The 12,496-nt window shown below is 34.5% G+C and overlaps 1 protein-coding gene across 5 annotated transcripts in view; it reads right to left on the reverse strand.

The window, feature by feature from the left end:
* The window catches only part of CNTNAP2 (contactin associated protein 2), a 1,072,692-nt gene that overhangs the window by 455,471 nt on the left and 604,725 nt on the right, over positions 1-12,496 (reverse strand). The window lies entirely within an intron of this gene.

Raw genomic sequence — 12,496 nt, forward strand, 5'->3', positions numbered from 1 at the left:
AGCAGTGAAGCAGATGGAATTGTTAATTCATTCAGGTCTTTTAAAACCCACAGAATTTATATACTTCTAATATTGTCTCCAGCAGCTGGCAGAAAGCCAGTTTGCCTGGCACATTACGAGCTGTCAAAGGGTGCTGGTTTGTTCTATTCATTTCCATGCAGACAGGTTATGCTGGGTCAGCAAGTGAGTAGCAAGTGCTGTAGTAGAAGCAAGCTGCAAGTTACGGCATCTCTTGCAAGCAGTATTTTCTCCACCTAGATAAAGTCACCTTAGCAAAATGTCATTTGCCAAAATAAAGCACAATGCAATATAATAAGCTGTTTCTAAAATTAAGTGGAAAGCAAAATATCAGCAGAAGTATAATGCAACATTACTTTTCAAATGTAATGAAACATTCAAAAGAATGTTATCTTCTATGAATGAAGAACAATAGTCACAGCAAAGAGGTATACCAAAAATTTGATGAATATTTTTTACTAGTATTTTCACATCTTTATTTAAAATATGAGATCAAGTTGTGAAATAAAATAGGGTGCTCTTCTTACAATATTCTCAGAAAATTCATTAGTTTGAATAAAAGTGGCAAAAGCCTCTTGGAAATATATCAGCATGAAATGTTACTACTGAAGCTTGTAAGTTTATTCAATCTAGAGTAAGAACAGAGGAAAAACTTAATATACCAAATATGAGGGAAGTTTTCTTTCTGTTTGTAAGCTCTTTCTCTATTTTCATTGCATTTGAAAAAGAAGAAACTGAAAAACATAGAATTATAAACCAGATAAAATTAATTTTCACTGATAATAAACTAAGAAAGAAAAAGACACAATTTTTATAGAGTTCCAAACCAAAATTGTGACAGTATGTGCTACTACAACTGAACCTTATCAGAACATACTTAAAACCCCAATTTTCCAGCATGAGATGATCTAATATTAAAAAAAGATCTATTTTATATTTTTATTGAGGTATTCAGTAATAGCTTGAACTGAATAACAACAACTAGATACTCCTGGACAAAAATTAAGCACTGGCTATTAAAACATAGGGCACAAAAGCAGTGGCATGAGCTGTTCATCACAAAGCAAGGTATATCTAAAACACTCTCTGGAAAGGGGGATATTGCAGAAACCAAGACACAGTGTATATGAGACAAGAAGTTGTGCACAGCTGAGCACAACCAAGCCCCTCAGCCCCAGGCAGGGAGAGGCGAGGGAAAACAGGCAGAAGCAGCCCTGCCAACTCCCAGGCAGAGAGAGCAAGGAGGGAAGGGAGGGGCTCTGGCCACCAGAGCAGAGGAACAGCTCAGCAGAGTCACGGTCTTACCCCTGCATCCCCTCCTGTGCTGCTCAGGAACAGGATGTAGAAGAGTTGTGACTGAGGAAGGTGAGCTTCAAGAAGAAGGAGGAAGAAAGATGTTGTTTTAATGATTGCCTTTGTTTCTCACTACCTAGATCTATTTTAATTGGCAATGAATTAAATTAATTTTCACAAGCTGAGTCTGTTTTGCTTGAGACTGTAATTGGCACATGATCTCCCTGTCTTTGAACTTCTTAGAAGTTCTTAGAACTTTAAACTTCTCAGATCTCCATGAACTTCTCAGTCTGTTTTCTCCCCTTGCCCTGTTGAGGAGTGGGAGAGAACCAACCACGACAACTGATGGAGCTAAAGACAGATGATTGTGCTATGAAATTGGAAATTCACTGTATTTCATATAATAGGCTAAGCTCACCATCTTTACCTCTTGAGGATACACCTTCATACAGGAATGAACTGACAATACTAATGAGAAAAGTTTTTTAAGTTAAATAGGCATGAGATGCAAAATACTTTAGTTATTTTAATCTCTATTTTTGTATTTTGTGTTTGGCTTGTGCTGTCCCCATGTGCAGTGAAGAGAACACCTCCAAGCTCACCAGCAGCATGCTGCGAAACTGAATATTACAATGACTCAAGGCAAAAAGCAGGTGGAGGGAAGGTGGATGAGCAGAGCAGGAGCTTCTCCTGAGCAGGTCAGGAAAAGAGAGCATGAGAAGAGCTGCAGATTAAGAGCAAAAGCAATTTCATGCATTCTCTCTGTGTGCACAGCATTTAGCAAGATATACTAAGGGGACACATTGCTGTCTGTAAGCTGCTTGCTAGAAGAATGATTGGAGAAGTTGTCTTGACTGTATTAAAAATATCTGTCCCTACAAGTTGGCATAATTCCTGTCAGTCCCTGAAAAATGACACTGTTTCTGCTTTATGAACTCATCAGTGTATTGATACAAAATAATCATAAATTAAGGCTGTTTACTTAACTAAAGGTATTAACCATCCTCATGCAGCTTTGCAGTATAACAGTAATATTCCCAACTGTTCTGGCTCAAAGTTGTCTCAAAAATTCTTGTACAATTTTGTGTTTGCTTAGAGAACTTACTGGTGCATTTTTTCCTGTGGAGTTAACATGAATGCTAATGAGGATTGCTCATTAGTACTCAGAAAATACTCACTATTGTCTTTACACAATTTTGCTCCCCAGTCAAAAACTAAAAGCACCTTTTATCTCTGACACTGTTTTTATCTGCCTTTTTATTTATGTGTATTAGCAACAGTAGTGTTAACCTTCCTTTATAAATGACACAATAATTTGTGTCAGGAATTAAATTATTATTGGGATATATGATATATTAAATATATATATATTATAGGGGTTAAATTTGTATAGCTGCATGACCTGTTTCTATTGAAATATTTTATTACAAGCCTCATGTATATAAGGATTATTTTTGCTTGCTGAGATCTTTCTGTAAACCAAGACTCTTTAGTAAGAGCAGATCATGTATCCTTACAATAAAAGAATTTTCATCTGGAAAGTCTAGGATGGCCTACATACCAAATGTACAATGATGGTTTCTTATTGCAGTTTAATTTCCTTGTTTGAACTGATACATATATTTATTTGCATTCCTTTTCTTCTTACTCTTTTTGGTATGCAAGTTGAGAGGAAAAAAAAAAGAAACACATATTGCTGCCACCACAAATTCCCTACTGAGTTCTCGAAAATATGGTTTCATATGCAAATTAAATTTCTTAATGAAATGCATTCTCTCTATGTAGGTTTTCTATTTAAATGGCATTATTTTAAAAGTAGGACTCTTGAGTTAGGCACTTTGATTGAACAAGAAGAAACAGATGTTTTCCTTATTACAGACATGGAAGAAGAACTAGATTAACGAATACTAAAAAAGTACAAGGGTTTAATACATAATGGAGAATTCAGAAAGATAACATCTGGTCGAGTTTTGCTATAGTAGCAAAAGTCTCAAATTTTTCTATGGATAAACTTGTGTGATCAAATCTTCCTTTAAAAGGTACTGACCCATGCAGTGACTATCAATGAGTGCTAGCTTATAAAGTCTACTGATGTACATGGACAAAATTCTTCTGAAGTTAACATCATAACATCTGCCACATCAGAACAGAACCTTGTCTTAATTTTGACAGAGGATTGTAATCCAAAAATCAGTTTAAATGTTAAAGAAGAAAACAAGTAAAGAATATTATCATTATCTCCATTGAAGCACTGGAGCAATGCAAGGCTATGCAGCTGCATATGCGTTGCTCCCACTGTTGTAGTAAATATTTTGTATTGTAATTTCTTGTATATTCTGCTAGGAGATGAAGCCTTCAAATCTCAGCCTGAAGGCAGAGGGAAAGGTTTGTTTGTTATTGCTTTCACCTCATCTAAACAGAACCACTTTTCAAGATGACAGTGTAATTGTTATTCCTGGCTAATCCCTCACCAACTCAGTACAACTCTGCACTAGTATTTCTGACTATAAAAAAACAAGCCAACAATATTTGGTTGGAAACATTTAGCTGTGTTCAAATATACAGCAGTATATGCCATGAATATTCAATCAGAAAAAGATAAAATATAATCACCAGATGTAATGACCAGAGATATGCTTTTTCTGTATTTAGTTAATTATAATTTTAAACTGGAAAAGCAAAATCACAGCTCCTCCTAAAATAATATTTTAGATAGTTTCTTCAATAAGCTGTCTAAGTATATAATCTATTTTTTGGCTAGCCTGATGAGCAGTAAGATAAGACAGTGTAAAATGCAGTCCTTGAAGGTATTTTGATGATGGAAAACCTTTTACTCCAACAGAAAGAAAATAGCTATGTTAGATGTTGTCCTCATGTTTAAGCTTAGAGTTCTTTTTTTAAGTGAGTAGTTGGAAAAATGTTCCAATTTTGCCTGTTGGTGATATCTAATTTATACTAATTTTGCTCTTCAAGTTAATATCACAAGTGAAAAAATGAGAATTCAGCTTTATAAGAATCTCTAGCCTTTTTGAAAGGGCAGGTAATTTTCTTGTTTCCACAGTTAAAACTGTTGTGTGGGAAATGGAAAATACAACAAATATATAAATCTACAACGCTGCAGAGTCTTTGTAATATTCAAACATATTCTTATAAAAGGTTTGACTACTAGTGATTTTAATGTAATGAACCGTAAATCTGGCAAATAATGGTCTTTTAAAATTTCTTTTTGTTCTGTCTCTTACTGAAAAGTAATAAAAATAGATGAAATAATGTTTGCACTTGAATGACAGAAAAAAAAGTATTTGCAAATTCTAAGTTTAGACAGTTGTAGAATCTTGTGGAACTTCTGAAACTATTTTAGCTTTTCAAGCACAGGATTTTCCTCTCCTCTCTCCCTTCTGTTCTTCACACATTCCTTATTCTTATTAAAGAAATAAAATTAAATTGTTCAATTTGGCCTTAGACATGAAAACACATACACTTGGAAATTAGAATATTGATATGTGTTTCAGCTTGCAGAAAGAATGCTGTTAGAGATCAAACACAACTTTTGCCACTGCCCTCTTCCCGTATTCCAATTAATATCACATCAGAAAATGCTGGTTCTCAAAATGCAATCTGTACCCTGGAATTGCATGAGACACTTGCTCAATGGCAATCGTATCCATGAATGGTTCCTGGATTAATCTTTATTAAGAAACAGGCAATGGTCACTCATTATCTATGAGTGACTGTTATTAATAAAAATGGTCATAACCATAATACTAACTCAGCATGTTACTTATTATTTAGCATAACTGTCCTGAACTCCCCAAAACTATTTGCAGAGAAGCATTTATCTTTATCTGCCTTTTAGCTGGCAACACTATAATTACCACACAACATCATCCCCCATACCCAGACAATTATCATCATCAAGACTTGCAGACATTTGCCTACATTGCCTACATCTGAGAGCACCTAGAACAAAATCAACTTTCTTTACTTAAAACTATGAACATGCTAATGAAAAATCTATTATTAGGAGTCAAGCAATTTCAATAATTGTTATTAAATCTGTCAATTTAACTCTGCTTTATCCTACATACACACTTTATAAAAGAAACCTCCAGATTTTTTTTCTGGAAAATTATTTTCTTTTTTTCCTTGCAAATTATAATAAGTAAACCATCTTAGAAGCATCATTATACTTATAAATCTTTATTCATTTTATAATTTTAATCATCATCTGCTAGATACCATACTGCACTGAATTACTATTTTTATATGCTAAGCATCTTAATATTTTGATAAGTGAGCTAACCAGTACTTTCCATCTTATGCAACTTTAAGATACTTGTTTTGTGGCTATTATTCTGTCATTCTTTGTTTAACTTTATTTGGAAAGGTCTTCCTGAATTTGAAACACTTTTGTATCACTACAATTATTTATATTTATTGTCTATTTATTATTTAAAGGGACAAATTGGAAAAGAATAGAGCAACTAAACATCAGTATTTTGTCTTATCTTTGCACTAATCAAGTTCAGATGACTACAAAACCATGACAAGGAAAGAAAGTTCTTATTCTTGGCACATTCATGCTGGCTAAACAATATAAAAAATTAGATATTCCAGACAGAGGAGGAAAGTGAATCTGTCAGTTTTAATTTCACAATTCTGAAGGATTCAGTGAAGATCCAGAAGCATAGACTAGTCGTATTTCCCTAGATTTTCTCACTAGTTCCCAACTTAAACACTTTCACTTTGCTGTAAGTAACATACTTAATTGCAAGCAGGACAGAACTGAGTGCAGTGGGTTTTGTTGGTAAGAAAAAAACAGGTACAGAAAAAGCAGAAAAAACTCCATTGAACTAAAAGGAAATTGACATTTTCTGACCAAGAGCTAAAATAAAGTGTAACATTGTTTTGATATTTTAAATGCTTGAGACAATCTTACTAGCCTGGGCTGTGAATCAGCAAGAATATTTAAAAAAACATTTTTTAGTAGGAGATTACTCAAGGGTATAAAAGCTGTGCACATCTTCAAGTACTCTGGCAAAGAGAAGCCTAAATATGTCTTAGATATCAAAACAGTTTTTTCAATGCATCTTTTGTGGTCATCAATGCATGACTGAGAGTTTGAAGTATATGATGGGAGAAGAGGCAACTGAGCTTTATCACTTGTGGTACACAAAACCAGTTTTTACATCACTCATTTGGCAATACTTTCAAATCAGCACCTGTAACACTTTCATTATGCTCCTGCTTAGAAGATACAGAAAACTCTAGGCTCCAGAGTTTTTGAAAGAAAATTTGCATTGCAGCCCTCTTTTGTGACTTAATACTGTTATACAAAAATTCTGTTTATAGTGCACCTCACAACAAACAGGAAAGCATTGCAATTTTTTCTTCTAAATGAAATAAAGCACTTTTTTTGATTTATTTATACCTCTGCCTCTATTCCAGAGGCAGGATCTGTAGAAAAAGCAAACCTGCTGCTCCCACCAGAAAAATTTACTAAATGTTGGCATTATCTAGCAAATACCAATGACAAATTTATTAGTGTTTCTTCATGATCTATTTTTAATTAAACTCAAACTGCATTAAACAATATTTTATTTAAAGCCATTTGTTTTTTTTTTAAACCTGGAATATTCCGCTGCCAGAACCAAAGAGTGCTACATATAAAACCATATAAAAACATATTTTCTTTCAATGACTTTCCATAGGGTGTTTGAAACCCTGTTAGTGACATATTAGGCACGACTTAACCGTGCTGCAGACCAGTTTTGCAGCCAAAAACAAATGTAGAGAGCTCTGCCCAGCAGAAGACAGTTTTGTGCATGAACCAGTGTCCTAGAGAGGCAAAGATTTACATGTAAACTGAATTGTGGTTTTAGTTTGTTGCTGAAGTGTGTGTATAGAGCAAATCTTGCAGTTGTCCCCAGATAGTGGACTTTGTTTTGTATTAGTAAAAGTCTCCATGCCCAAGGGTTATACTTTCTTCAGATGAAACTAAGTCCAAACTCACGAACTCCAGCCTCGTGTGCAAATGACTTTGCAAGGACTTTGAGGTCTCAGCAGGAACTGTTCTGCTCTGTTCTTTGTACCTATTGTGCTGCACTGCCTGCTACTGAAGACAGAGCCAGGTCTAAAATGTTGAATACATTTGCTTTGGACATTGGGATCTTGATTCTAAAAGAAAACAGCCTGTTCTCTTCTATCAAAAGTTCTAATGGAAAAGTGATAAAACAACACCCTGCCATAGCCCTCTGCAAGGGAGAAGTCCAAGATGCTCCTTGCTCCAAGAAAAAATTATTTTCTCCATAATTCGCATGTATTTGCTGTCACAGATCACTATTTCTGTTGTGTTAAGTAGGTGTATGTTTTTCAAAACCAGAAAGCTGACAAAGAAAAATAAACAATAGAGTTCTTAGCAAACAACAATAAAGTCTTAAAATAATGATAATTTCAAATGATCCACTTTCTTAACTAAAGGTATTTTTTGATAGAATCACAGAATCACTAAGGCTGGTAGAGACCTCCAAGATCAGAGTTCAGCCTTTGACTGAACAGCATCATGGCAACTAAACCACAGAATTAAGTACCATTTCCAATTGTTCATTGAACACTTCCAGAGATGATGACTCCACCATCTCCCTGGGCAGTCTGTTCCAACGTTTAAACACACTTTCAGTGGACACATTCTTCCTGATACTATATCTGAACCTCCCCTGGCACAACTTGAAGCTATGTTCTCTTGTTCTTTCTGTACAGGACAATATTGCTATTATACATTATGTTTTCTTTGTTAAGAGCACAGTAGCAAGTAAACATAAAATATATTCTGTCTCAAAGGGAGACACAATAAAAATATTTGGATCTTAGGAAGTGGTTTTCTAACAAACCATAAAAACATGATTAAAATTGCAAGCATTGCATTACTGTTTTACTATTGTATGACTGCTGTTGTACTGAATATTGCCTTTCACAGACTGCTGTTGGACAATGCAAATTAGATCTCAAAGTCAAGATAGCTTGTACTCTTTGTCCATTACTCTGTCCTAGGTTTTAAGAGTGTATTTCATGTGTTCATTTATGAGGAAGTATCAAATAAAAGCAGCCTTTCAGCATAAAAGAAGTTCTAAGAAGTGAAGAAACTTGAAAATGCCTCCAGCTCTTCTGCTTCCCTGCCAGCTTGATATGGCAGCATTCCCTCTCACATGCATTTTTTACTAGGTGTTGTCAAAGAGGAATGCATTGTTTAAATTACTAAACCTCACATCTTGGAAAAGGTATCAGACCATCTATTCTTCAAGTAAACAGTGCCCTATTTTGCTGCTCCTTAATACAGCATTAGATGAACTGAATTTCAGTGGAGTTTCCCCAGACTCATGGGAAATGAGGAATGGCTTCACACCCAGTGAGAGAGAAAAGGCAGTTCTTTCCAACACAGCCACACAGCAGTGTATCTTTCAGCACAGCAGTGAGATCAGAGCTAAGCACTGTTACAGTGCTGGGTCCTAGAAGAGCTACCTTTGAAATGCAAAATTAATCCATTGACTAAGAGAGGAGAGCCAGGAACAGAGTAGCCCTGTCAATATGATTCATAGGACACTGGGAGGGCTGACATGGGAGAAACACACTGATGCATACCCACATGAACATGATAGAAGTACCTGCTAGTCAGTATCAGAGGGATTAAGAGATCTGAAACTGTGATGTTATCATTACAACGATAAAATTATATGTATTGGAAAATAATAACAATAATAACAATAATAACAATAATAACAACAGCAACAACAACAACAACAACAATAATAATAATAATAATAATAATAATAATAATAATAATAATAATAATAACTACAACAACAATAAATATTAAAGAGTCACACAAATAACTCTTTGTCCTTTTGGTACAGGGAATTCAGCTGGGGGGGTTAATGGCACTGATGAGGAAATTGCAATGATAAGCTAATTAAAAATACCTCTGCTGAAGTCTGAACTTCCAAGTATCTGTACCAGATTAGAATTTAGGCCAACATGCAGAAAACCACAAATTTTCATGGAGCTGGATTAGATGAGCTGCAGTACCCTTCACACCTACCAGCCTGTGATAATCAAAATACTTGTAACGGAGAGGGGCTCACTTTTCCAGGTCATCATTACTAATGGATTTCATGATAAGAAGATTGTCCCAACTCAGGTTGTATATACTGTGCCCACTCATAATTACTAAATCTGTTCTGACAGTGAGGGAATCAACCTGGGCTAAATTAGTAACTCCTGAGCATCGAGTAAGTTGTTAGAACAAAATTTTTTGAAATGCAGTTCCACTCCTGCGTCTGCATTGATCTTTGTGTGAACAGAAGGACCAGCAATTTGTAGACTAGGTAAGTTTTTATAGAATTTTTATAGAATTTTTTTTTTTTAATTTTTAAAGAAGGCACTCAAAGCAAAGATTCTAACTCAAGAAAGAACATTGTACATAGATTACAAATTTATTTTTTGTTTCTTTTTCCTTCAGTCATTTTGTTAAGGGGAATACTGATAGAATCTAACAGTTCAACAGTTTTCTTATGGTGAAATACAGTAACACACATTTAAGACAATACAATAACACACATTTCAGAAGCTTTTTAAGTTCTTTGCTGACTACACAATTGTAATAGCCACTTTATTATTGCATTTTACTTCACCACCGTCTTTATATTTATTTAATTTTGTCTTTGTTCTAGTAGGAAAAGGAATAAATAAGTTTTACCTCTTATCTGAAAAGATTAGGAAATTAATAGTTTAGTCTGTCTGTGATACTTAGGAATAAGGTGACACTTCCTGAATTATATTTAATGACAGTGTCTTTTCAATTTTTTTTTCTATCCACTCACCTGAGAATAATTCCATTATTTTTTAAACAAGAAATGAGACCACAATGGAAAACAGAGAGATTAAAACCTAGTAAATTTTTTCCCCTTTCTGCAGTTTTATTAAAAATTCCCAATGCAAATATGGTTTTTTTGGAGGGTCAGAAAATTTTTTCTCCCTCCTTACCGTAAAATTTCTTTTCAATAAGAACTTGATCTGCACTGCTATTATAATTTTTCATTGCAGGTTTTCTGCTGCATTTTATGCATTAGGTGGTCTGTCATATGCATAATTAGTAATTACAGGACCCACAGGCAATAAATCATGAAAACATATTATCTTTGCATCATACTTGGGTTAGCAACATTCTGATGCACAGCAGAGGCTGTCACCAGCATTTTATGAAGATAGATGATTGAACTATGCAACTCATAAGCTGAATTGTGATAAATCACTCAGTTCACTCTTGCCAAAGGCCTTGTGACACTGTCAGTTAAACACGGCTGAGCAGCCCGCTCTGCCTGTGACAGGAGCAGCTGCTGACACCTGCACCCGTGCTGGTGGCCTGGACACTGCTTAAGGGCTGCTGGGTCAAGCCACCTTAGACAGCCTATTCTCATTCAGAGGACCCATAATTTCAGTTAGCTGCTTGACATCTTCTTATAAACCCCTTCTCTCCCCAGATACAAGAACAATTTTTTTTTTTAATTTGAGTGTTTTATTCTAAACACTAATTTTATAGAACACACTAACTTTACAGAACATACACAAATTACAGAAAAGTTACCAGATCTAGTTGCTCTGCTGTAATTCTTGAAAGGCCAGCGTGTCAAGAAATGACTCTGTGAATGGAAGCTACTTTTAAAAAATACCACTCTACAGAACTATCATTTGTTGTTCTAGTGAGAAACGAGGAAAACAAAACCCAAAAATCTAAATTATTATCTAAAATAAAACTATTTTTAATATAATTACCACAAGGGATTTGATATAAAAATTAGCAAATAGAAAGCTAAGTAATTTGAATATGAAATTAATTCTATTGAGGACTTACTGTGTTTTCCCAAATTCCCTAAAATATCTCTTTGAAATACATTTATTTTCTGACCTACTAAAAATGTGAACATGATGATTTTATTCCTTAAATTCTACTTGTTCATCTCTTATACAAAGCAACTTCAACAATAAAATACACTATAAAATAACAACTTTGCATCTGTCCTAAAAATCCACAGTAAATAAATAAGTAAATAAACGTATTTACCATAGTAATCTGTTGTTTCATGCATGATTGTCTTCCTATAACAGAGACCATCTGGAAATGGATTTTTAAACAAAACCTTTCTGAAAATTTGATGGTGTAACTAATGTTGTTTTGGTTTGATGAAAAAAACATAATAAAGCCCCATCTCAGATTCCAAAGCATGTAAATGGAAATCAAATACCCTTACTGACAGGAATGGTAGAAGTAAAAACTTTAAATAATACTTTTACTGAAATAATGTATCTCTAGATTGCTTTTCTAAGTTGTTCAGGTCATGATAATTTAGTCAGCTGTTTATAAAAACTTGACATGCTACTTTGTTTAGGAGTGGGTTAAACAACACAGAAAATAAGGGTAGCTTGACCAACCTTCTTGTTCTGAATTGCCAACCTCTTTTTAAACTTCTATGACCTGTCAAACTGGTAATTAAATGTTGATTTATTACAGAAGGCTGGCAAATATTGTAGCTCATTTGCTAAGGACTTTGCAGTATAGAAAATCAGGAAGCAACCAAAGTCCTTATTGTTTACTTTCACTCTCTTAAGATATGGTAATGGGGAAACCATTTCAGCTTCACATACTAATGTCAGGCTTACAGTCTGGATCATGCTCAGTCACTCTTCATGTACCTTATAACTTTGCAATGCTACATTTCTTCTTATTGTTACTATGCCCTAGAAATCAGTTCATTCAGTGCTTCAGAAAAGCACATCCAAGCCAGAAGGAGGAACTTTCTCCAGGTTTCTATAGAAATGTCATGCTTTGGGAGAAATTGCTCCTGCTGAATTAATGAGGTTGGTTATGATAAAGCTATTCAGGTCTAGCATTAAGAAAGTGCAATGAACCTTGCATTTTGATGGATAATCTGGAAGTTGACTCAAATGAAAAGCAAAAAGAATTTAATCTGGATAACAGTTTGAATTCTGATGCTCTTTTTCTGACTGCAGTCATATGGAATAAGCACATGGACTGCTGGTACTGCTAATAGCAAATAAAACATCCAGAGCCATTACAATTCAAATTGGAATTGCAGATTCCTTAATGTGAATATGGGAGAAAATCTGCTGT

The sequence above is a fragment of the Lonchura striata genome, chromosome 2 (assembly GCF_050655825.1).
Source record: "Lonchura striata isolate lonStrDom1 chromosome 2, ASM5065582v1, whole genome shotgun sequence".
NCBI classification, from domain to species: Eukaryota; Metazoa; Chordata; class Aves; order Passeriformes; family Estrildidae; genus Lonchura; species Lonchura striata.